The 25,963-nt window shown below is 43.4% G+C and overlaps 1 non-coding gene and 1 pseudogene across 1 annotated transcript; both read left to right on the top strand.

Annotated features, from left to right (window-relative positions):
• The first annotated feature begins 15,780 nt into the window (after window positions 1–15,780).
• Window positions 15,781–15,889, top strand: LOC136524949 (small nucleolar RNA R71). The gene has a single exon (XR_010776294.1). It is a non-coding gene; the product is annotated as a small nucleolar RNA R71 (small nucleolar RNA).
• A 7,095-nt stretch (window positions 15,890–22,984) lies between these two features.
• Window positions 22,985–25,305, top strand: LOC136520564 (phosphatidylcholine:diacylglycerol cholinephosphotransferase 1-like; annotated as a pseudogene).
• The last annotated feature ends 658 nt before the right edge of the window (window positions 25,306–25,963 follow it).

The raw sequence follows: 25,963 nt of genomic DNA, 5'->3' as shown, positions 1-25,963 counted from the left end.
ATCCAGTGTTAACAGCATGTGTGCAAGATTTCAAGACTCACCAAGAGAAAGTCATTTGAAGGCTACAAAGAGAATATTGAGGTACTTGAAGCATACACTAAATGTTGGTTTGTGGTATCCCAAAAGAGCAAAGTTTGAGCTAGTTGGTTACTCTGACTCGGATTATGCGGGATGCAAGGTTGAAAGGAAGAGCACCTCGGGCACATGTCAATTGTTGGGAAGATCACTTGTTTCATGGTCATCAAAGAATCAAAATAGCGTTGCATTATCAACCGCCGAAGCTGAATACATTTTCGCCGGTAGTTGTTGTGCACAAGTACTTTGGATGAAGGCCACTTTGAGTGACTTTGGAATCAAGTTCAAGAAAGTGTCATTGCTATGTGACAATGAGAGTGCAATCAAGTTGACCAACAATCTGGTTCAACATGCAAGAACAAAGCACATTGATGTCTGCCATCATTTCATAAGAGATCACCAACAAAAAGGAGACATTTGCATTGAGAGTATAGGCACCAAAGATCAACTTGCCGATATATTCACCAAGCCATTGGATGAGAAAAGGTTTTGCAAGCTAAGAAATGAGTTAAACATATTGGATTTCTCAAATATGTGTTGATGCACCCCCCATTATATGACATGCCTCTCCTTCGAGCAATCAAAGGTAAAAGTTGATTGGTATGACATACATCCTTGCTAAGGACATGTTTTAGTGCATCTAGTCATTTCTTATTTCCATTAGGGCTTTTATTAGGCTCATTCATGAAAATCAAATAAATTTGAGGATTATATGGTACAACTATTGCTTCTATGTTTGACTTGATCTAGTGGTAACATATGACATGTTTGTGAGCTTGTAAACCTAGTGTTTAATCTAGAACATGAGCTATAAGTGTTTAACTCAACATGGTACAAGATAACCCTTATTTGGAGGTGTGAAGAAGCTTGTCCTTGGATCAAACCGAGTTAAATATCTTTGGCATATATTCTAGTTTGAACCAAATTTGGAACTTTGATTCTCACCCCATTGATTGACATTGATAATCTCGACCCTACAAGTAATACTATCTATATTTTGAACCTTTGTGGTCATTGATGACAAAGGGGGAGAGAAACAAAGATATACTGAAAAAGGGGGAGAAATATCATAAAGGGAGAGAAACATAAAGATATACTTGATATGACATAGGGGGAGAGAAGTGAAAAATGAAAGGGATCAATTAAAATTTTGAGCACACAAGTAGGGGGAGCAAGCTCATGAACTTGGATGATGCATTTGAATGTGCATTTCATATGTTTGCTTGCATGGCACAAGTATTAAATTTAAACATCCATGCTTGTGTGATGTATGCTAGTTGTAAGTTTGAATGATAAGATGAAAAACTAGCATGAATAGATTATCTAGTGATTTCATTCTCTAGTATTATCAAGTGGTATCTATTCCAAATATTTCCATGTGGTATATTTTCAAATGGTATCAAGCTAACCATGGTGCTAAGGATGGTATAATGGTGCACTCCGATTGGTATCACGCTTCAAAGGTTCATCTTTTATACCTTAGCATCATTTGATAGACATTGACTCCTATATTTCCTATCTAATCATATGTGCAAGCTACAATCCAAACTCTTAGCACATATGTAGGGGGAGCAATTGCTACCATATGGAGTTCATGAAACATGTCCATATCCTTTTACACATGGTAAATATGCTTGGACAAGCAACATGGATTCAATTTAATTTTAATTCATATCTTTGTATAAGGGTTGTCATCAATTACCAAAAAGGGGGAGATTGAAAGCTCTAGTTTGGTTTTGGTGAATTGATGAAACCCTAAGTGCTAACCTAGTTTATCAAGTGATCATGAGATAGGTAGCACACTCCAAGTTGCGAAGCAAACAAAGATCATAGCATGATGAAGATGATGCCATGGTGATGATCAAGTGCTTGGACTTGGATAGAAGAAAGAGAAAAACAAAAAGCTCAAGGCAAAGGTATAAACCATTGGAGCTATGTTGTTTTAGTGATCAAGACACTTAGAGAGTGTGATCACATTTAGGTTTGATAGCCGTACTATTAAGAGGGGTGAAACTCGTATTGGAATGCGGTTATCAAAGTGCTACTAGATGCTCTAACTCATTGCATATGCATTTAGGATCTAGTGGAATGCTAACACCCTTGAAAATGTTTGTGAAAATATGCTAACACATATGCACAAGGTGATACACTTGGTGGTTGGCACATTTGAGCAAGGGTGAAGAAGTTAGATGTGAAATGGAGTTAGTCACAATGATGCTGGCGTTGGTCAACTGACCAGACGCTGGGTCGGTCAGCACAATAAGTAGTCACAGTGTGACCGAACGTGGGCAGGTGAAAGCTCTAGTTTGGTTTTGGTGAATTGATGAAACCCTAAGTGCTAACCTAGTTTATCAAGTGATCATGAGATAGGTAGCACATTCCAAGTGGTGAAGCAAATGAAGATCATAACATGATGATGATGATACCATGATGATGATCAAGTGCTTGGACTTGGAAAGAAGAAAGAGAAAAACAAAAAGCTCAAGGCAAAGGTATAAACCATAGGAACTATTTTGTTTTGGTGATCAAGACACTTAGAGAGTGTGATCACATTTAGGTTTGATAGCCGTACTATTAAGAGGGGTGAAACTCATATCAGAATGCGGTTATCAAAGTGCCACTAGATGCTCTAACTCATTGCATATGCATTTAGGATCTAGTGGAGTGCTAACACCCTTGAAAATGTTTGTGAAAATATGCTAATACATGTGCACAAGGTGATACACTTAGTGGTTGGCACATTTGAGCAAGGGTGGAGAAGTTAGAAGTGAAAACGAGTAAGTGTCGCTGGTTATACAGTGACCGGATGCTGGACCTCTGAGGGACCGGTGCATCTGGTCATGTGTAATAGTGAGATGCTGGCGTCGGTCAACTGACCGGACGCTGGGTCACTAAGTGACCAGATGTTGAGGAACAGTGTCCAGTCAAGTTGTCGGATGGCACAGTGATTAGGGTTAAGCACCGGACGCTGGGCTGTGTCCGGTCCTGCATGACCGGACGCGTTCGGTCAGCAAAAACTGGTTTTGGACCCTTACTGTAAATGACCGGACGCTGAGGGTCTAGCATCCGGTCAGCTCTGTCGGAGCATCCGGTCAACATGTCGACCATTGAGATCAAACATTCACTGTTGAACGCAGGAGACATGTGGCCGCCATCGGGCGACCGGACGCTGAGGAGCAACGTCCAGTCAGTTGGACCGGAGCGTCCAGTCAACCCGATCAGTACCCAGTGAAGGGGTACAACAGCTCTATTTCTGGGGGACTTCTATTTAAGCCCCATGGCCAGCTATGGCTCACAACCTTTGGCCATTTTCATTGACATAGCAACCTTGTGAGCTTAGCCAAAGCCCTCCCACTCATCTCCATCATTGATTCATCATCATAGTGAGATTGGGAGTGAATCCAAATACATTGCTTGAGTGATTGCATCTAGAGGTACTTGGTGTTCGTGTTTCGCTGCGGGATTCGCTTGTTACTCTTGATGGTTGCCGCCACCTAGACGGCTTGGAGCAGCGAGGATCATCGAGCGGAGGTTGGTGATTGTCTCCGGCTTCGATCATGGTGATTGTGAGGGGTTCTTGACCTTTCCCTGGTGGAGCGCCAAAAGGTACTCTAGTGGATTGCTCGTGGCTTGTGTGATCCTCATCTTGTGTTGGTTGTGCGGCACCCTATTGAGGGTTTGGCGTATGAAGCCAATTAGCGCATGAACCTCCAAGTGAGTGAATCGCCACAACGAGGACTAGCTTACCGGCAAGCAAGTGAACCTCAGTAAAAAAATTATTGTGTCCATCATTGATTCCGAGGTGATTGGTCTTCATTGGTATTCATCCTTGTGATTAATTGGTTTCTTCATCTACACGGTGGTATAACCTTCTTGATCACCCTCTTTACATTACCACAAACTAGTTGTCAAGGTCTTTAGTATTGCTAGTTGTGAGAGCTTGCTTGCTTGGTTGGTGTGGCTCTTTAGTTAGTCTTTGAGAGCACACTAACATAGAGTAGTGTCATAGCTATTGTGTGAATATACACTATCTAAACTAGAATTGTGATAGGTGGCTTGCCTTTTGAGTAGGCTAGCGCAACACTTGCTTCGCCTCATAATTGTCTAACCGTTTTGTTAAGTGTTGTTGTAGAAATTTTTATTAGGCTATTCACCCCGCTCTAGCCATTAGGTCCTTTCAAGTGGTATTAGAGCCGAGGTCACCGTTATTTGAGGCTTAACAACCTTCGGTGTTAAAATGGCTCAAATCAACAACACCAAGAAGCCACCCCAATTTGATGGCTCCAACTATCCCTATTGAAAGGCCAAGATGACAACTTATATCAAGTCAATCAATAGGAAGGTTTGGAAGGTGGTAGAAACAAAAATTGAGATTGAAGATCCAGAGAATCCCAACATTGCCGAAGAAGTACTTCTCCAAAACAATGATATTGCTCTAAGTGCTATTCACGATGCAATTGATGAAAGAACATTTGAGCAAGTCAAAAATATTGAGATGGCTCAAGAGGCATGGAAGAAGTTGGAAGAATAATTTGAGGGCACTCAAGCTGTGAAGGGTGCAAAGGCTTACATTGTCAAAGAAAAGTTTGCAAGCTTCAAGATGAAGGATGATGAGAGTGTGCCAGAGATGTTCCATAGGCTTCAAGTGCTTATCAATGATCTCAAAGCACTTAGAGAAGAAGTGAAGGATAAGGACTTCTCCCACAAGTTCTTGAGATGCTTACCTTCAAGATTTGGTACATTGGTCACCATTCTAGTAAGAAGCGGGTTGGACACCATGACACCAAACCAAGTATTGGGAGAAATAATGACCGATGATACTTATAGAGATGATGATGAGAAGGAAGAAAAGAAGGAGAAGAAAGATGAGAAGAAGGATGAGAAGAAGAAGAGCGTGGTATTCAAAGCCACATCATCCAAGGGCAAAGCAAAGCAAGAAACATCAAGTGAAGAAGATGAATCATGGGATGATGATGATGATGATGAGAAGATGGCTCTATTTGTCAAGAGATTTGGCAAGTTCATGGTGAAGAAGGGCTACCATGCTAGAAGAAAGAAGTCTTCATCAAAGAACAAAGAAGAGTCAAGAAGGTGCTTCAAGTGTGGAAGCAAAGATCATCTTGTTGCTCAATGCCCATACAATAGTGACAATGATGATGACAACAAGAAGAACAAGAAGAAAGACAAGATGGCCTTCAATAAGAAGAGGGGTGGTTCATATGTAGTCACTTGGGATAGTGATGCTTCCTCAAGTGATGATGATGATGATAGTGATGATCACAAGACCACCAAGAAGAAGGTTCTTGCAAGCATTGCCATCAATGAGAAGCCTTCTCTCTTTGAATATTCATCATGCTTCATGGCTAAGGCCACTAAGGTACAATCTTGTGATGATGAAAGTGATGAAGAACATGATGATGAAAATGACCATGAAAATGAAAATGATAGTGATAGTGATAGTGATAGTGATAATGATGAACCTACTAAGAATGAATTATTTAACATGCTAGAAGATGCTAAAGAACACTTTGACATTAAGAGAAGAGAATGCAAGAGCTTGAATAAGGAGGTAAAAGCCCTTAAGCAAGCCCTTGATGAGCTCAAAGCAACTCATGAGAAGCTATAGGAAGCCCATGAGAAGCTTGGCAAAGCTCACAAAAAGCTTGAAAAGGCTCATTCCTCTTTGCTTGATGAGCAAAATAAAAAGAAGCATGTTGAAACTTGCAATATAGGTTTAACTTGTGATATAATTGATGAATCACTATCTATGCCTATCATTGTTGCTCCTACTAACCCTTCTTGTAGCACTTCCACTTCTACCTCATCTAGTAGTGATGGTCTCACTTGTGATGCCTCACAAGTGGTTGAGAATGAGAACCTCAAGAAGGAGGTCACTAAGCTCACTCACACCTTAGCTAAGGCTTATGGTGGTGAGGACCGCTTGCTTATGTGCTTGGGTAGCCAAAGAGCTTCTCTCTACAAAGAGGGATTGGGCTATACCCCCAAGAAAGGCAAAGCGGCATTTGCTCCTCACAAGACTAGTTTTGTGAAGAACAATGGTCGGTTTTGCAATAGTTGCAAGCAAGTGGGTCATAAAGAGCAAGAATGCAACAACAAAAGCAAAAATGCTAATGTATCCTTCATTAAGCTTGATTCAAGCTATATGCTTACTAAGGGTACAAATGGTGTGAAGGCTAAGTTCATTGGTAAACCATGGATGGGCTCAAAGAAGAAAGACATTTGGGTACCAAAGAGCCTAGTGACTAACCTTCAAGGACCCAAGCAAGTTTGGGTACCTAAAAAGAATTGATCTTCTTTTGTAGGTCAATTATAAAGCTGGAGGAAGGCATTGGGTTCTTGATAGTGGGTGCACTCAACACATGACTGATGATGCAATAATGTTCAACTCAATCAACACCAATGGCAATGATGGTTATGATAGTATCACATTTGGTGACACTAGCAAAGGCAAGGTCAAAGGACTTGGTAAGATTGCAATATCCAATGACATGAGCATATCCAATGTGTTGCTAGTAGAGAGCTTGAACTTCGACTTGCTATCCATGGCTCAATTGTGTGATCTTGGATTCAAGTGCATATTTGGGGTAGATGATGTAGAAATCATAAGTGTAGATGGCTCTAATTTGATCTTTAAAGGCTTTAGATATGAGAATCTATACTTGGTTGATTTCAATGCTAGTGAAGCTAGATTATCTACATGCTTGTTCACTAAGTCTAGCATGGGTAGGTTATGGCATAGAAGGCTTGGTCATGTTGGAATGAAACAATTGAATAGATTGGTTAAGCATGACTTGGTTAGAGGCTTGAAAGATGTTGTGTTTGAAAAGGATAAGCTTTGTAGCTCTTATCAAGCCAGCAAACAAGTTGGAAACACCCATCCTAAGAAAAGCATGACGAGCACTAGTAAAGCATTTGAGTTATTGCACATGGATTTGTTTGGGCCAACACAATACACTAGCATCGGTGGTAATAAATATGGCTTTGTGATAGTGGATGACTACACTAGATACACATGGGTATTCTTTCTAGTGGACAAAAGTGATGTGTTTGCAACATTCAAATCATTTGTCAAAGGCATTCACAATGAGTTTGAAACAACCATCAAGAGAGTTAGAAGTGACAATGGTAGTGAGTTCAAGAACACTAGAATTGATGAGTTATGTGATGAATTTGGAATTAGACATCAATTCTCATCCAAGTACACTCCACAATCAAATGGCCTTGTTGAGAGAAAGAATAGAACACTTATTGATATGGCAAGGTCTATGCTTAGTGAGTACAATGTGAGTCAATCTTTTTGGGCCGAAGCTATCAACACGGCTTGCTATTGTAGCAACCGCCTCTATTATCACCCATTGAAAGAGAAGACACCATATGAGCTCTTGAATGGTAGAAAGCCCAACATTGCATTTTTCGGGTCTTTGGTTGCAAATGCTATATCTTGAAGAAAGGCACTAGATTGGCAAGTTTGACAAGAAATGTGATGAAGGATTCCTACTTGGTTATTCCACTACAATCAAAGCATATAGAGTTTGGAATTTGGATAGTGGTACTCTTGAGGAAGTTCATGATGTTGAATTTGATGAAACCAAGGGTTCACAAGTAAAGAATGAGAACTTGGAAGATGTTAGAGGCATTCAACTTTCAAATGCCATGAAGAACATGGATATTGGTGAATTGAGGCATAGGCAAGTGAATGATGATGAAGATGATCAAGTGCAAGTGCTCTCTAACTTAAATGTGCAAGATGATACAAATCAAGCTAGTGCAAGTGGATCTCATGATAATGAACAAGATCAAGTGGTTAGTACATCATCTCAACCCAATGATCAAGCAAGTGGAAGCAATCAAGTTCCAATCCTCCAACCAACCAATGTTGCAAGAGATCACCCATTGGACACTATCATTGGTGATATTTCAAGAGGTGTACAAACAAGATCAAGATTGGCATCTTTTTGTGAACACTTCTTATTTGAATCATCCATTGAACCAAAGAAGATAGATGAAGCTTTGAAGGATGTTGATTGGGTGAATGCTACGCATGAAGAATTGAATAACTTTACAAGAAATCAAGTATGGGAATTAGTAGAGAGACCAAAGGGACACAATGTGATTGGAACCAAATGGGTCTTTAGAAACAAGCAAGATCAAGATGGGATAGTAGTAAGAAACAAAGCAAGATTGGTAGCACAAGGCTATACACAAGTTGAAGGTCTTGACTTTAGAGAAACATATGCCCCGGTTGCTAGATTGGAAGCAATTAGAATCTTGCTAGCCTATGCTTGTGCCCACAACATCAAGCTCTATCAAATGGATGTTAAGAGTGAATTTCTCAATGGCTACATCAATGAAGAAGTATATGTTGAGCAACCTCCTGGTTTTGAAGATGACAAGAAGCCCAACCATGTGTACAAGTTGAAGAAGGCATTGTATGGCTTGAAGCAAGCACCTAGAGCATGGTATGAGAGATTTCCTACTCTCTAAAGGGTTCACCATGGGCAAGGTTGACACTCTCTTTTCATCAAGAAGATTGGAAAAGATCTATTTGTGTTGCAAATATATGTTGATGATATCATATTTGGATCAACCAATTAAGACTTTTGTGATGAATTTGGAAAGATGATGGCTAATGAGTTTGAAATGTCCATGATTGGAGAGTTGAGTTACTTCCTTGGTCTTCAAATCAAGCAATTGAAGAATGGTACATTTGTGAGTCAAGGCAAGTACATCAAGGACATGATCAAGAAGTTTGGCATGAGTGATAGCAAAGTCATTAGCACACCAATGGGAACAAATGGCAACTTGAATAGTGATGCAAGTGTAAATATGGTGGATAAAAAATTGTATCGGTCTATGATTGGAAGCCTACTCTATGTGACCGCATTAAGGCCGGATGTCATGTTTAGTGTTTGCATGTGTGCAAGATTTCAAGCATCACCAAGAGAAAGTCATTTGAAGGCTACAAAGAGGATATTGAGGTACTTGAAGCATACACCAAATGTTGATTTGTGGTATCCCAAAGGAGCAAAGTTTGAGCTAGTTGGTTACTCTAACTCGGATTATGCGGGATGCGAGGTTGAAAGGAAGAGCACCTCGGGCACATGTCAATTGTTGGGAAGATCACTTGTTTCATGGTCATCAAAGAAGCAAAATAGTGTTGCATTATCAACCACCAAAGCTGAATACATATTCACCGATAGTTGTGTTGCACAAGTACTTTGGATGAAGGCCACTTTGAGTGACTTTGGAATCAAGTTCAAGAAAGTGCCATTGCTATGTGACAATGAGAGTGCAATCAAGCTAACCAACAATCCGATTCAACATGCAAGAACAAAGCACATTGATGTCCGCCACCATTTCATAAGAGATCACCAACAAAAAGGGGACATTTGCATTGAGAGTGTAGGCACCGAAGATCAACTTGCCGATATATTCACCAAGCCATTGGATGAGAAAAGGTTTTGCAAGCTAAGGAATGAGTTGAACATATTGGATATCTCAAATATGTGTTGATGCACTCCCCACTCATATGACATACCTCTCCTTCGAGCAATCCAAGGTAAAAGTTGATTTGTATGACATACATCTTTGCTAAGGACATGATTAGTGCATCTAGTCACATTTTCAATTTTATTAGGACCTTTCAAGTGGTTCTATTTTATTAGGCTCATTCATGAAAATCAAATGATTTTGATGTCTATATGGTATCACTATTGCTTCTATGCTTGACTTGATCTAGTAATGGCATATGACATGTTTATGGGCTTGTAAACCTAGTGTTTAATCTTGAAAATGAGCTATAAGTGTTTAACTCAACATGGTACAAGATAACCCTTATTTGGAGGTGTGAAGAAGCTTGTCCTTGGATCAAACCGAGTTAAATATCTTTGGCAAATAATCTAGATTGGACCAAATTTAGGAATTTGATCCTCACCCCATTGATTGACATTGATAATCTTGACCCTACAAATAATACTATCTATATTTTGAACCTTTGTGGTCATTGATGACAGAGGGGGAGAGAAACAAAGATAGTAGCAAAGATAGTGAAAAGGGGGAAGAAATATCATAAAGGGAGAGAAACATAAAGATATCTTGATATATGACATAGGGGGAGAGATATGACAAAGGAAAGGGATCAATTAAAATTTTGAGCACACAAGTAGGGGGAGCAAGCTTATGAACTTGTATGGTGCATTTGAATGTGCATTTCATATGTTTGCTTGCATGGCACAAGTATTAAATTTAAACATCCATGCTTGTGTGATTTATGTTAGTTGTAAGATTGAATGATGAAATGAAATCACTAGATAACTTCATTTCCATGTATTGTTTCTATGTGGTATTGAGCTAACCATGGTGCTAAGGATGGTATATTGGTGCACTCCGATTGGTATCATGCTTCAAAGGTCCATCTTTTATACCTTAGCATCATTTGGTAGACATTGACTCCTATATTTCCTATCTAAGCATATGTGCAAGCTACAATCCAAACTCTTAGCACATATATAGGGGGAGCAATTGCTACCATTTGGGGTTCATAAAACTTATCCATATCCTTTTATACATGGTAAATATGCTTAGGCAAGCAACATGGATTCAATTGAAATTCAATTCATATCTTTGTAAAAGGGTTGTCATCAATTACCAAAAAGGGGGAAATTAAAAGCTCTAGTTTGGTTTTGGTGAATTGATGAAACCCTAAGTGCTAACCTAGTTTATCAAGTGATCATAAGATAGGTAGCACATTCCAAGTGGTGAAGCCAATGAAGATCATAACATGATGATGATGATACCATGATGATGATCAAGTGCTTGGACTTGGAAAGAAGAAAGAGAAAAACAAAAGGCTCAAGGCAAAGGTATAAACCATAGGAGCTATTTTGTTTTGGTGATCAAGACACTTAGAGAGTGTGATCACATTTAGGTTTGATTGCCGTACTATTAAGAGGGGTGAAACTCATATCGGAATGCGGTTATCAAAGTGCCACTAGATGCTCTAACTCATTGCATATGCATTTAGGATCTAGTGGAGTGCTAACACCCTTGAAAATGTTTGTGAAAATATGCTAACACATGTGCACAAGGTGATACACTTAGTGGTTGGCATATTTAAGCAAGGGTGGAGAAGTTAGAAGTGAAAACAAGTAAGTGTCGCTGGTTATACAGTGACCGAACGCTGGACCTCTGAGGGACTGACGTGTCCGGTCATGTGTAACAGTGAGATGCTGGCCTCGGTCAACTGACCAGACGCTGGGTCGCTAAGTGACCGGACGCTGAGGAACAGTGTCCTGTCAAGTTATCGGATGGCACAGTGGTTAGGGTTAAGCATCGGACGTTGGGCTGTGTCTGGTCCTGCATGACCGGACGCGTCCAGTCGGCAAAAACTTGTTTTGGACCCTTACTGTAAATGACCGGACGCTGAGGGTCCAACGTTCGGTCAGCTCTGTTGGAGCGTCCGGTCAACATGTCGACCGTTGAGATCAAATGTTCACTGTTGAACGTAGGAGACACGTGGCCGCCATCGGGCGACCGGACGCTGAGGAGCAGCGTCCGGTCAGTTGGACCGGAGCATCCGGTCAACCCGATTAGAACCCAGTGAAGGGATACAACGACTCTATTTCATGGGGACTTCTATTTAAGCCCCATGGCCAGCTATGGCTCACAACCTTTGGCCATTTTCATTGACATAGCAACCTTGTGAGCTTATCCAAAGCCCTCACACTCATCTCCATTATTGATTCATCATCATAGTGAGATTGGGAGTGAATCCAAGTGCATTGCTTGAGTGATTGCATCTAGAGGCACTTGGTGTTCGTGTTTCGCTGCGGGATTTGCTTGTTACTCTTAGTGGTTGCCACCACCTAGATGGCTTGGAGCAGCGAGGATCATCGAGCGGAGGTTGGTGATTGTCTCCGGCTCCGATCATGGTGATTGTGAGGGGTTCTTGACCTTTCCCCGGCGGAGCGCCAAAAGGTACTCTAGTTGATTGCTCATGGCTTGTGTGATCCTCATCTTGTGTTGGTTGTGCGGCACCCTATTGAGGGTTTGGCGTGTGAAGCCAATTAGCGCGTGAACCTCCAAGTGAGTGAATCGCCACAACGAGGACTAGCTTGCCGGCAAGCAAGTGAACCTCGGTAAAAAAATCATTATGTCCATCATTGATTCCGAGGTGATTGGTCTTCATTGTTATTCATCCTTGTGATTGATTGGTTTCTTCATCTACACGGCGGTATAACCTTCTTGATCACTCTCTTTACATTACTACAAACTAGTTGTCAAGCTCTTTAGTGTAGCTAGTTGTGAGAGCTTGCATGCTTGGTTGGTGTGGCTCTTTAGTTAGTCTTTGAGAGCACACTAACATAGAGCAGTGTCATAGCTATTGTGTGAATAGACACTATCTAAACTAGAATTGTGATATGTGGCTTGTCTTTTGAGTAGGCTAGCGCAACACTTGCTTTGCCTCATAATTGTCTAACTGTTTTGTTAAGTGTTGTTGTAGAAATTTTTATTAGGCTATTCACCCCTCCTCTAGCCATTAGGACCTTTCAGCAGGGTCCAGTCGAGCATGACCAGATGCATCCGGTCGGCAAAAATTAGTTTTGGAACCTTACTATAAACGACCGGACGCTGGGTGTTCAGAGTTCGGTCAACTCAAGCATAGTGTCTGGTCAAGACTGATGACCATTGAAGTCAGGACACATAGCTGACTATGAGCGACCGGACGCTAGGGGCTCAGCGTCCGGTCAACTGACCAGAGCGTCCGGTCAGCCCGTGTTATGCCCAGTGAAGGGGTATAACAGCTCTATTTCATGGGGGCTTCTATTTAAGCCCCATGGACGGCTGTAGCTCACACCTTTGGCCATTTTCATTGACATAGCAACCTTGCAAGCTTATCCAAAGCCCTCCCACTTATCTCTATCATTGATTCATCATCTTTGTGAGATTGGGAGAGAGTCCAAGTGCATTGCTTGAGTGTTTGCATCTAGAGGCACTTGGTGTTCGTGTTTCACTATGGGATTTGCTTGTTACTCTTGGTGGTTGCCACCACCTAGATGGCTTGGAGCAGCGAGGATCGTCGAGTGGAGGGTGGTGATTGTCTTCGGCTCTGATCGTGGTGATTGTGAGGGGTTCTTGACCTTTCCTCGGCGGAGAGCCAAAAGGTACTCTAGTGGATTGCTCGTGGCTTGTGTGATCCTCATCTTGTGTTGGTTGTGCGGCACCCTATTGAGGGTTCGGCGTGTGAAGCCAATTAGCGCGTGAATCTCCAAGTGAGTGAATCGCCACAACGAGGACTAGCTTGCCAGCAAGCAAGTGAACCTTGATAAAAATCATTCTGTTCATCATTGATTCCGAGGTGATTGGTCTTTATTGTTATTCATCCTTGTGATTGATTGGTTCCTTCATCTACACGGCAGTATAACCTTCTTGATCACTCTCTTTACATTATCGCAAACTAGTTGTCAAGCTCTTTAGTGTAGCTAGTTGTGAGAGCTTGCTTGCTTGGTTGGTGTGGCTCTTTAGTTAGCCTTTGAGAGCACACTAACATAGGGTAGTGTTATAGCTATTGTGTGAATAGATACTATCTAAATTAGAATTGTGGTAGGTGGCTTGCTTTTTGAGTAGGCTAGCGCAACACTTGCTTCGCCTCATAATTATCTAACCATTTTGTTAAGTGTTGTTGTAGAAATTTTTATTAGGCTATTCACCCCCCTCTAGCCATTAGGACGTTTCAATTGTATGACAAGCTTTTGCAAAGTATCATAGAGCAACTATTCATCATCTCCAATTTTATCATCATTTTATTAGAGCAGAGTTTCTCTAGAAATAAATTAAAGGCACTCCTCTCTACATTCTATGATCATGAATATTGAAACATAAAGCAAACATGAATGTAAAGAGAGGGTTTAAGATTTTCATACCTGAGCGGACAGAGATGTCTCCCCAAGCTTGCCTTTTATAGCTAAACCTATAACTACTATATAACTTATTCAGCAGGGATACTACTGAATTTTATTCATTAATATTATATTTTTATATATGTGTTGCTTTAATGCATATCTATCCTATCAAGCATTAGCTACTACAAACTTTATTTATTAACATAGAGTAGCTAAGTGCAACTAACCTATCATGCAATGTAAAGCAACTTTATTGGAAATTCAAATGCGATGCAATTAATGAAATACGGTAAATGAATGCAAGGAATAGAAAACTTACCTTCATGTCGGGCTCAAGGTCATTCATCCTTGGGCAGAGGCGTTTCCTCTTGTTCCACCATGGAGGCCTTGTTAGGATCAGGGTCAGGGGATGATGAGTTTGAGGAAGGATCTTTCTTTTTATGCCATCTCTTTCTATTCTTTTTTTTCTTGACAGGCTTTTTCCGGTTCTTCAATCAGCTTTGGTTTCTTCATCTTGATTCTCTTTGGATGCTTCTTCTTTTCTTGTTTCTCATCAAAGAGGGGTTGTCCAGAGGTAAAAGAAAATATTTCTTTTCTTCCAGCAAAGTGGAATTGGATTTTCCCAGAAGCCACATATATGCAAGCATTTATAGTGTTAAGGAAAGGACAACCAAGGAATTAAAGGTGTATCCTCGGCGTTACCCATGTCTAAGATCATAAAATCAGTAGGTACATAGGCACTCCTGACTTTAACTAATAAATCAGTTGCTACTCCCTCAAGACAACGGGTGGATTGATCAGCCAATTGTAAGAAAACTAAAGTTGATGCTAGGGGCATATAAAACAGCTTATCATAAGTTTCCTTAGACATGATGTTAATACTAGACCCTAGATCACAGAGAGCATTATGGAAGGTATGAGTTCCAATGGAGCAGGTAATCGTGGGGATACCGGGATCACCTTTCTTAATGGTAAATGGGGAATCTAGTAAATAGGAACCCCAAGAACTTAAAGTATAGTCATACTTTGCAATAACAAGGTTAGTTGTTTCCATTGTTCCCTCAGGTTTACCAGGAATTCTATCTTTTTCATAGGATGGGATAGCAGCAACAATTTGAGCTAATTGGGTTTCTATCGTCTTATTGAAACTAAGTTGATTCTTTAAGACAGAAGAAAATTCATCCAATTTAGCATTTATGTTTTCCAACATCTTGTCATGAGCATGTAGTTTCTTATTAATACTATCAGTCATTCTACCATTGCTATAAACAAGATCTTTCAAGAAAGTATAACTATTATTACCTTGATTATTCAAACAAGAAGAGTAATAATTATTACCTACCTGATTGTTGGAGCGCTGATTCTAGCCTCGATGTTATGGATGGAACCCATTGTTGGTGTTGACAAAGTTGAGGTCCTCATGGGTTTCGGGGCAGGAATTGCCCGAATGTCCAACATCTGCCATAGACTTCGCAAGTCATGTGGGAATCCATAGCTTTGAGTGTCTCTTGGGCACTCACCTTCTCATAATGATCCACTCACTTCGCGAGTAGATCCATCTTGGCTACAAGCATGTCAATTTCTTTAATTGAATGCATACCTCATTTATGGGGTTGGAGTCGATTGTCGCTCCATCCTTGGTTGGAGACCATCTTCTCGATTCAGTGTCTTTGCATCTACAACACTTAGCGAAAAGAATGCACCACCAGCAGCATCATCTAAATGGCTCCTATCTAATGGCACTAATCCATGGTAGAAGTTCTGGATAAAAAGCCAGTCTTCCATGCCATGGTGTGGGCATGCAGAGACGTACTCTTGCATTCGTTCCCAAGCCACGAGAATCGACTCATCTGCTAGTTGTTGAAAACTAGAGATTTTATTACACAGAGCATTAGTCCTCGCCATGGGAAAAAACTTAACTAGGAAAGCAGTTGGAACACTTGTCCCAGGTATCTACAGCATTGCGATTAGAGTAAAACCATTGCTTAGCCATTCCTAACAAAGAGAAGGGGAAAAGGTGAAGACGTATAGCCTCTTGACTCACTCCCTTAATGGTGAATGTGCTACAAATCTCTACGAAATGTAGGAGGTGAGCATTTGCATCCTTGTGGACTTTCCCACAAGACAGACTAGCATGAACCATCGTAATTAACGCTGGCTTAAGCTCAAAGTTAGCGTCCCCATTGATAACATTGGGTCTGGTGGCTACATTAGTAGCCTGAGGGTGCAGAAAAATCACGAATGGATTTGTCGTCCATGATCATGTAGGGTAGTGATAGGATATGAGCAAAATGGATAAACTACTTAGAATAACTAAAAAGAACCTAGCTAACAAATTCAGCCTTATAAATTCGATGCCAGTTGCCTTCCCCAACAACAGCGCTAGAAATGCTTGTTGATATTTCTTAACGTCTATTGGAGGATTCCGCAAGCGCACAGAACTATCACATAGTACTTCACTCGGTGAGTAACGAGTGTCGAATTTATAATTTATCCCACAGGAAGGCGAAAGGCTAGAATCTATATAGGACTAGGATTTACTAAAGGTAGGTTCTAAGTTGATCCTAGGTAGGTGGACGATAGTGAAGGATGAGTGTAAACTACCTAAACTAACTACTATTAACAAGCTAACCAGAGATAGCTAGGTGGGAGAGCGAGCAATTTATCTTTCTAGTAACTAAGGATAAACAAATAACTAGGAGAAATGCGATAGTACTTTGGGGCACAGCCCGCCTACCAACTAGGAGAGTTAAATAGATAAGGTCTGCCATGAGCTCTATGATTTAATAACTAGACCTATCATGGGGGAATACATAGGATGGATAAGGTTGTCACCACTTGCCACCTACCCCAATCTATCCGGAGGCCTAGCCGTATCCACTGGTATTCTATAGCCTAAGCACCACGCTTAATCTATAGCTCCTGATGAAATGAGATCAAAGAACCCTAACCAAACGGTGGAACCGGTACTAATGAAAGACTACTAATAATAAGATAACCTATGCTACTAATGCTAAACAACAAGCACCTAAGCTCACTAATGATGAACACTAATGACTAAGTACTTATAGTAAAGCAAGCAATACTAGAATAAAGTACTAAAATAAATACTGAATAAAGTAATGCAGAAATGAAAGAATCTGCAAAGGAGCTATACTAGACCTAGAAGACTCTTCCGAACTCCGAGAAGCTCCGCTCTTGCTCTACTCCACTACTAGACTACTACTCTATAGCTAAAGCTAAGTTAGAGAAGCTTGGAGAGCTTAGAAATGATTAGAAATGAATGGGACATCTTCCACCGAGCTCCACACCCCCTATTTATAGTGTAGGGAGGCATGGAGGGTATTTGTAGGTAGCAAGGGAGGTCTGGTGGCCACTAGGGGACGTCGGTCGGTCCCTTGGATGCACTGCCTTTGCATCCAAGGGTGCTGGTTGCTCCTCCAAGGTGGTTGTGAAGACAGCGCATGCAGAGATTTGGACATGAAGTTCGGTTGGTAAGTCAGTGGAGGCTCCCAAGTGTATGACAATGGGTCCATCAATCTACCAGTGAGTTACTCTTGGCTCTTGATCAAACCGACTTGAATGGAGGCTTCTCATTGGCTGAGGAGGTGCTCCCATGGATCACTGACGTGGCAAGGTGCCAAGTGGACACCAGGTGGGGTCGGGCGGCACCTAGGTGGCCCTACCACATGTCCACTTGCTCCTATGGTCCATGTTTGTCATCCATTTTGGCCAAAATTTGCCATATTTCATGCATACAAATAATTATCCAAGTACAAGTAGAACTAGGTGAAATTTAAACATAAATCTTCACATGTGATGATGATTTTCCATACTTTAGGGTGGAATGTTGACTGATAAGAACAGGGTGTTAGTGACCGTCAATAGAGCTCTCTCAAGATCCTTGATTTGCTCAAGCACATTGAAATCAAGAGCTTCATACAATAGGTTGATGGCAATTGTCATTGTGTTCGAGCTTCTCTTCTTCTCTTGCTGGTTGAACTTGCCGGATCAAGCACTGCAAAATCCTTCTCCTACAACTTCCCATATCATCCTATTGATTGATTTCAAGTGTGGACACATCTTTCTCTTCCAATAGTCATAGCTTGTGCCATTAAAGTGTGGTGGCTTCCCCATATGGTTGATTTGAGCCATTTTGACACCATAGTATGTTAAGCCTCAAATGACTGGTGACCACGGCTTTGATACCACTTAAAAGGTCCTAAATGGCTAGAGAGGGGGGTTGAATAGCTTAATAAAAATTCTACAGAACAACTAGAGCAACTTCATTAGTAAAACAAATAGCGTAAAAGCTTTTAGCTCTAGCTCTACTTCAAACATGCAAGCAACCTACCAATTATGCTAGTGACTATGATCTCTAATTCGGTCAAAGGCTAAGTCACTACTTCTACCAACTAGTGAGCTAGCTAACAAACTAATTACAACTAAACTAACAAGCAAGTTCTACACAAATTAAATGAAAGTAATGCTCAAGTGTAAAAGCTTTTACCGAATCGGGCAAGTGTCCAATAAGAATACCAAGAGACAATTGACACAAGATTTTTATCCCGAGGTTCACTTGCTTGCCGGCAAGCTAGTCCCCGTTGTGTCGACCGTTCACTTGGGGGTTCGCGAGCTAATAGGCATCACAAGCCTAGCCTTACACAAGGGCACCGCAAGAACCTACACAAATGAGGGTACTCAATGACACGAGCAATCCACTAGAGTACCTTTTGCGATCTTCCGCAAGGATAAGGTCAAGGAACCCCTCACAATGATCACCAGAAGTGGCCATGAACAATCACCAACTCGTGCCAATACTCCTCCGCCGCTCCAAGCTATCTAGGTGGAGGCAAACACCAAGAATAACAAGCAATCCCACAGCTCACACAATCTCTAGTGCCACTAGATGCTCAAACTCTAGGCAAATGCACTAAGATCACTCATAATCTCACTTGGATGATGAATCAATGAAGAAGATGAGTGGGTGGTGTTTGTCTTAGCTCACAAGGATGTATCAATGATTAAAATGTCCAAGAGGGTGAGCCCTAAGCCAGCCAACATCTATTTATAGAGCTCCACCAACATACATAGCCGTTGGCCCCCTTATTGAGCTGACTACGTCCACATCGGACGCACCAGCACCCACCGGACATGCATGACCCCAGCGTCCGGTGCACAGGATGAACGCCGCGTGTCATTAGCCATTTGAATGTTACCGTTGGCGCCTAACGGATTACTACTGCGCTGCTATCTCACTCGGCGTTCGGTGCTTGACTAGACTCGACGCTGCCCAACGTCCGGTCCAACACAGAGAGCTCCCAGAACCGCTCAAACCTCACCGGACACGTCCGATCCACTACACCGGACTCGCCTGCGCATCCGATGAAATATTTCTTCAAACAGAGAGCAATCAAAACGACACCGGACATGTCGGGTCACTAGCGTCCGGTCCGCCTGCCTCTTCTTGCCAGACGATGAACAGTGCAACCGGCGCGTCTGGTCACTCCTCGCGCCAGAGTCCGGTGCACTCAGCAGAGCTGGCCTGAACCTAGGGTTACGATGTGTCTTAGTGAACCATTTCACTTCCTTTTTTCGCCCCTTGTGCAAATGTATTAACTACACCAAGTTTCCAACAATTGTGTACGTGAGTTAGCAGTTCACAAACATGTTTTACAAATACAGGCAATAGTAGATATTTTATATTTTTAAAATATGAACCCAAAATCAGATAGAGAAGAATTATAAATAGCCAAAATAAAATACAGCCATTTAGAATCGGATATAAATACGGGTATCTATATTAACGTTAAAACAAATGTGGAATTTAGATTTTTCAGCATCTGGGTTCGCCGTTTTTTTTACTCGTTTATTAAGCACAAGCACGCGTCCGGGGATGAGTCAAATCAAAATGTTGTACCGTAGTACTTTCTGACTATTATTCCCTAGAATTTTGGAGTCACCATTTCTAGTTTCTCCCCGTTCGCGTGTCCGAAACCGACGGGCTCCGCCGTATTCGGCTCAGGTTCGAAATTTTGGTGAAATTTTACGAAATTCGGTAATTTCGGTGGTGGCCGAAAGAAAAATCCAAAATTTTGTAATACACTAATACATGTGTTATATAACTTTAGACTCATTTTTTTATTATTTATATTGCATATTTTTGTATTCAATAGATGTGTAGTCATAAATCATACTAATATTTATTTAGATTTAAATATTTTTTTAGAAAAAACATACTTCATGTGCTAGTCTCTAAAAAAATTTCGCTGAAATTTCAGCCGAATTTTACGAAATTCGGTAGTTTCGGTGATGGCCGAAATTTTTGCAATACCGAAATTGAAAACCCTGATTCGGCTACGTCGACGGGGCTGGCCGATGAGCTGACCGGGTTGGACGAAACTGGTTGGTCGATGCGGACTTGCAGTACCCGTACATGGGCCGCGCCGCGCGCGCCGCCTGGGCTGGCTGTCAACTCGAACGATCCGCCTAACTGAGCCGCCTCCACCACAATCGCGTGTGCTCCGAGCTGCCGTGGCGACAGACAACACGGGAGGTTCCGTGTGGGCGTCGGTGTCGTGGCCTTTTGGCTCGGTGATTACCTCCCCTCCTAGTACATCCATCCACGAATCCATCGCACGAATCACCTTGACATAAAAAGCTGCGTCGGCGTTGCTCACACAAAACGAATATTAAAAATTCAATAAGCAGGGAAAGATGCCAGCCCACTTTAGCTCCTGCGAAAGCTATGTTCCACACACGGAGAACCAAATCTAGGTCACGTTTCCAGCGCCGGTAACGTTGTCGGTGCCAATGGTGATGGGCTGCGACCTAGCCTAACGACCCCTCATCTACTCGTCCTTGTCCCATACCATTTTTGTTTAAAAAGAATCTTCTTATTCCTTCCACTCTCTCCTCTCCACCACGGCGCCTTGCGGCTACCATTCCGTTCGTCCCGCCCCGAACACAGATGCCACTCTATGTCGCTGCTGCCACGCGCCTGATCCGGCGCCGCTCGCTCGCTCTTGTCGCGAGCGCTTCTTGCCCCCTCCTGTCGCACGCGTTTGTGCTGGTGGTCCTCGCTCCGCTCGTCGCGCGCCGCCCACCCAACCGAGCCAAGCCCGGTGCTGGTGGCACTGGTGTGCCCGCTCGACCGAGCCAAACCCGGTGCTGGTGGCGGTGTTGCTCGTGCGCCGCCGCTCGCTGCCGGCTCCGATCCCGGCGGCTAGAATCGACCGGCCCCGGCCTTTCCCTCCCCTATGTTGCATATGTATGCTTCAATTGTTTTAGACGTTTCAGATGTATCCTGCAATTATTCCATTTTTAGTGTTGCAAAAGTAGATCGGAGGATGTTGCATATGTTGCAAGTGTTTCATATGTTTGTTGTAAGTGTTTGTTTAAAATATTTCATCTGTTCCAGATGAATGTTGCAATTATTTTTGATCTGGATGTTGCATATGTTTCACACATATGTTGCAACAGTATGATCTAAAATGTTTCAGCAGTTTCAGTCTTATGTTGCAACAAGTGTTTTCATGTTGCAAGTGTTATCTTTTGGATATTTCGTGTGTTCCACACACATGTTGTAAATACATATTTCAAATATTTTATCTGCTTTCAGACATATATTGCATTCAATATTTTTTCATGTTACATGTGTTTTATGTTGTTCAGCCGGAGGTGAATCTGGGGGCAGACGAACGGTGGACGCGGCGTGCCGAGGGGCTGCAGACGGGAGCATGGAGGGTGGGTGGACAGGTCCTCTGGTCGGGGGCTCGTCGGGTCCTGGCTTTCGAGTGCTGCTCGCGTGGAGAATGAGGAGCGGGTCAGAAGAATGACCAGCGAATGCACATAGGGAGGCGGAGTGCGCGCGTGGGACAGAAGGGAGCCGGACAAAGGTGGAGCGATGACACAATGGGGCAGGCTGCGCTGCATGAAGATTACATACAATAGCCTGCGCTCGGCAATAAAAGCAACAACAACGGCCAGCCCTGGTCCGTCCGCCAACGATGAACGGCGACATGGTCTCACTGCCTTTTTTCCGTCTCAATTCTCATCGATTGTTTTTCGTGGTAGGGTAATACTCTGGTCCTGTTCGGTTTCAGGCTCCTAAAATTTTTAAAAGCTTTTACGAGGCTATTAAAACCTCCTAAAAGAGTGTTTGGTTCTATCTTTTAAAATTGACTAAAAGTAATAAATGTACTAGCAAATAGACCATGCAGCCCTCCTCTTTAGGAGTTTTTAGTGGGCAGGGCAATAAAGGAGGGGTAGTGGGATCCAGGATGGACTTTAGGAGCTTTTAGGCGGGGGTGGAGCTCCTAAAGTTTTTAGTTTCTCCTAAAGTTTTTAGAAGCTTTTAGGAGGTGTTTGGTTCTTTAGGTAAATTCTATCCAGATTTTAACTTCTAAAACTTTTAGGAGGAGTAACCAAACAGGGCCTCTGTAGGGGGTGTTTGATTCGTTAGTCGTTCTTAAAATTCATATCACATCGAATGTTTAGATACTAATAAGAAGCATTAAATATATATTAATTATAAAATCAATTACATAGATGGAGATTAATTTACGAGATGATTTTTTAAGCCTAATTAATCTATTATTAGCACATGTTTACTGTAGCACCACGTTGTCAAATCATGGACTAATTAGGTTTAAAAGATTCGCCTCGTAAATTAGTTGCAAGTTGAGCAATTAATTTTATAATTAGTCTATATTTAATACTTTATACATATGTCAAACATTAGATATGATAAGAATTTTAGAAGACGCTGCGGGACCCAACAGGACCGTAGTATGATGGCTGATGATGGGCGACCTGCACGAAACCTGCATTTTCAGACTGATCTCCGCTCTCGTAACCCGCCGCTCCGCGTCCCCTCCGCTCGTGATCTCCGCCCCTCCACACACACGCCCCCTCAAAACTCTATAAAAAAAACGCCGAAAAACCACCGAAATCCGCGCGTTTCTCGGCATCTCGCACGGCCCGCGCACGCACGCACGCGACGCCAGCCCACCACCGACCCACGCACCCACCCACCCGGTTGCCAACCCAAGGCCCAAGCCCCCCGACCGACGCATACATGCGTCCGCCCAGCCTCACCGCTGCGCACGACCCGGCCGCCGCCGCCACCACCACCACGCGCCGCCGCAAGGACCACCCGGCGCTGGGCGGAGGCGCGGGGGCGAAGGAGATGGTCGCGGCGGAGGGGTGGGCGCGGCGACCCGAGTGGTGCTCGGCGGCGGGCGTCGCGGGCGTGCTGCGGCGGCACCCCGGCGCCCGCGCTCTTCGGGTGCGGCCTCCTGCTCTTCATGGCCGTCGAGTACACCATCCCCATGGTCAGGCCCGACGCGCCGCCGCTCGACCTGGGCTTCATCGCCACCAAGGACATGCACGCCGCCGTCGCCGCCACGCCCTGGCTCAACTCGCTCCTCGCCGCGCTCAACACGGTCAGTCAGTGCCCACGCCGCCTGCCTGCCTAGATTTAATTTTCTTTCCGCCACCTGCCTAGCTTCAATGCAACGCATCCTATTCTGGTTGTTCCCTGCCTGGTGTGCCTTAATTTTGCCGCCGTTTTTGGCCACCCATTTTTCTCCGTAGAAGTACCTTTCTCGGCTTTGATTTCAACGGATGAGTAATTCCAAAGGCCAACAATTGTACTTTCTTACCAGCATTGTTCACTTTAACTGGACCCTTGTATGTTCGTCAGAACCACCATTTGATTATGATCTCATACATAAAAAGCATCACACCTTTCTTACTGTTACATTGGTGGAGTATATTTTGGCACCCTTTTGTGCTGTTACAAATCTATACTAGTATTCCAAGTACTTCTAGCAATAAGCATGTGCAAAGGCACACAATTTTTATACTAGTAAAACTGGATTAAATTAGTGTAGAATTTACTGGATTATGGAGCAGTATAAAATAAAATACAAATAATCCGGTTTTGTTCTTGTGAACCTTTGGAGCTTCCCCACTCTGGTCTCTGGACTCCTGGACCTTGTGAGGACACCAAACCTGGCACTGTCAACGCACCGGCAATGCCGCACCGCATGTGCCTCGCACTTCCCCAACCAATAGTTAGCCTTGTTTAGTTAAAATTTAGGAATTTGACTATCGTAGTATTTTCGTTTTTATTTGGCAATTAGTATTCAATCATGAACTAATTAAGCTCAAAACGTTCGTCTCACGATTTCCAACCAAACTGTGTAATTAGTTTTTTTTCGTCTATATTTAATGCTTTATACACGTATCGTAACATTCGCTTTTTGAACTAAACAAGGCCTAATTAACAGCGTACCCGTACTTTTCGAGCCAGCCGGCCAGCCCTGAGCCACTCGTAGTCGTAGATTACACTTCACGCTGACAGATTTGTCCGAGCGTCCCTGCAACTGCAACTTGGACGGTTGGACCCCACGGCTACGTACAGAGCAACAAACTGGTGGCGTCGAGTGTCCTTGCACCGATTTCGTGATAAGATTCTGCACCTTGCCCGCCAGCTTCTCCATGGTCCCCGGCTCCTCGCCGCGGAACGGGAGCTGAGCGCGACGTGACCAGCTCAGACCGACGCTGACGCTGCCACTAGCACTGACAGCCACCGCTCATGTGCGCGTGCGTGCAGGTCTTCGTCGCGATGCAGGCGGCGTACATCCTGTGGGCCATCCTGGCGGAGCAGCGGCCACGCGCGGCCGTCGCGGTGCTCATGATGTTCACCTGCCGGGGCGTGCTGGGCTGCGCCACCCAGCTCCCGCTTCCCGAGGAGTTCCTGGGCTCCGGGATGGACTTCCCCGTGGGCAACGTCTCCTTCTTCCTCTTCTTCTCGGGCCACGTCGCCGGCGCGGTGATCGCGGCCGCCGACATGCGCCGCGAGGGACGGCTCGCGCTGGCGCGCCTCTACGACGCGCTCAACGTGCTCCAGGCGGTCAGGCTGCTCGCGTGCAGGGGCCACTACACCATCGACCTGGCTGTCGGCGTCGGGGCTGGGATCCTCTTCGACACGCTCTCCGGGTGGTACCTTCGACGCCAAGAACGGCGACGGCAAGAACGCGCCCGAGAAGCACTGCCGTAGCTGCCAGTGCCACAAGGCTCTCCTCTCACGCTAGCTTTATATATCTAGTGTTATATTTTGCTAGCTCTGCAACAAGTGCCAATCATCAACGGCCAATTGAGCATTAGTTAATTCGTGTCAATTTTTTAAGTTTCTTTTCTTTTATGGAATCATTTTGATGTAAGAGAATATACTCAAATGCTACTTACGGATAAATTGTACAAATTGACACTACTATCTGAATTCTGCAGTTTGCAGCCACTAGAGGACCCCACATACTTAACTAAGATTCAAGAACATATGAGGTGGTGTGTAGCGATGTGGGCGTGCACTAGTATACAAATGGTTTTCGCCTTCGGTATTTTTCAGCGGTCGTTGGCGAAAATAATTTGTATTACAAACAACGATGAGAATTATTTTCGCTAGCGGTTTGCTATACCAACCGTTGTGAAAAAATTTGCATTGCTCACATCTCTGTAAAAGGCCGGTCCAGCCAATCTCAACATGCGAATAACCTCCCCTCCCACTCTAGTATCATCTCACTCCCACCTCTACTCAGTTGCATCTCTCCATCTTCCCGCTACAACTCTCCCTCTCTCACCTTCCCACCTCTACTCAGTTGCATCTCTCCATCTTCCCGCTACAACTCTCCCTCTCTCACCTCCAGCTGCGGATCTAGGAAATATTTCAGGGGACTGAACAACACTGCTGTTCGATCTTAAGTCTCAGCCCCCTACACTATAGAACTTTGCCTAAAAATTCATGGGGGCTCCACAGGAGGTTCCACTGTTTTGGTATGGGTAGGGGGGCTTGAGCCCCCCCGCCCCACCGTTGGATCCTCCCCTGCTCACCTCATCGCTTCTCCTTGCCCCTCTTCGATGACTGTGTGGGATGACGAGGGCGAGGGGGCCGCGCCCAT

The sequence above is a fragment of the Miscanthus floridulus genome, chromosome 18 (genome assembly GCF_019320115.1).
Source record: "Miscanthus floridulus cultivar M001 chromosome 18, ASM1932011v1, whole genome shotgun sequence".
Classification (NCBI taxonomy): Eukaryota; Viridiplantae; Streptophyta; class Magnoliopsida; order Poales; family Poaceae; genus Miscanthus; species Miscanthus floridulus.
Note: the sequence above shows the minus strand (reverse complement) of the source record. Positions and strands in the feature narration are given on the sequence as shown.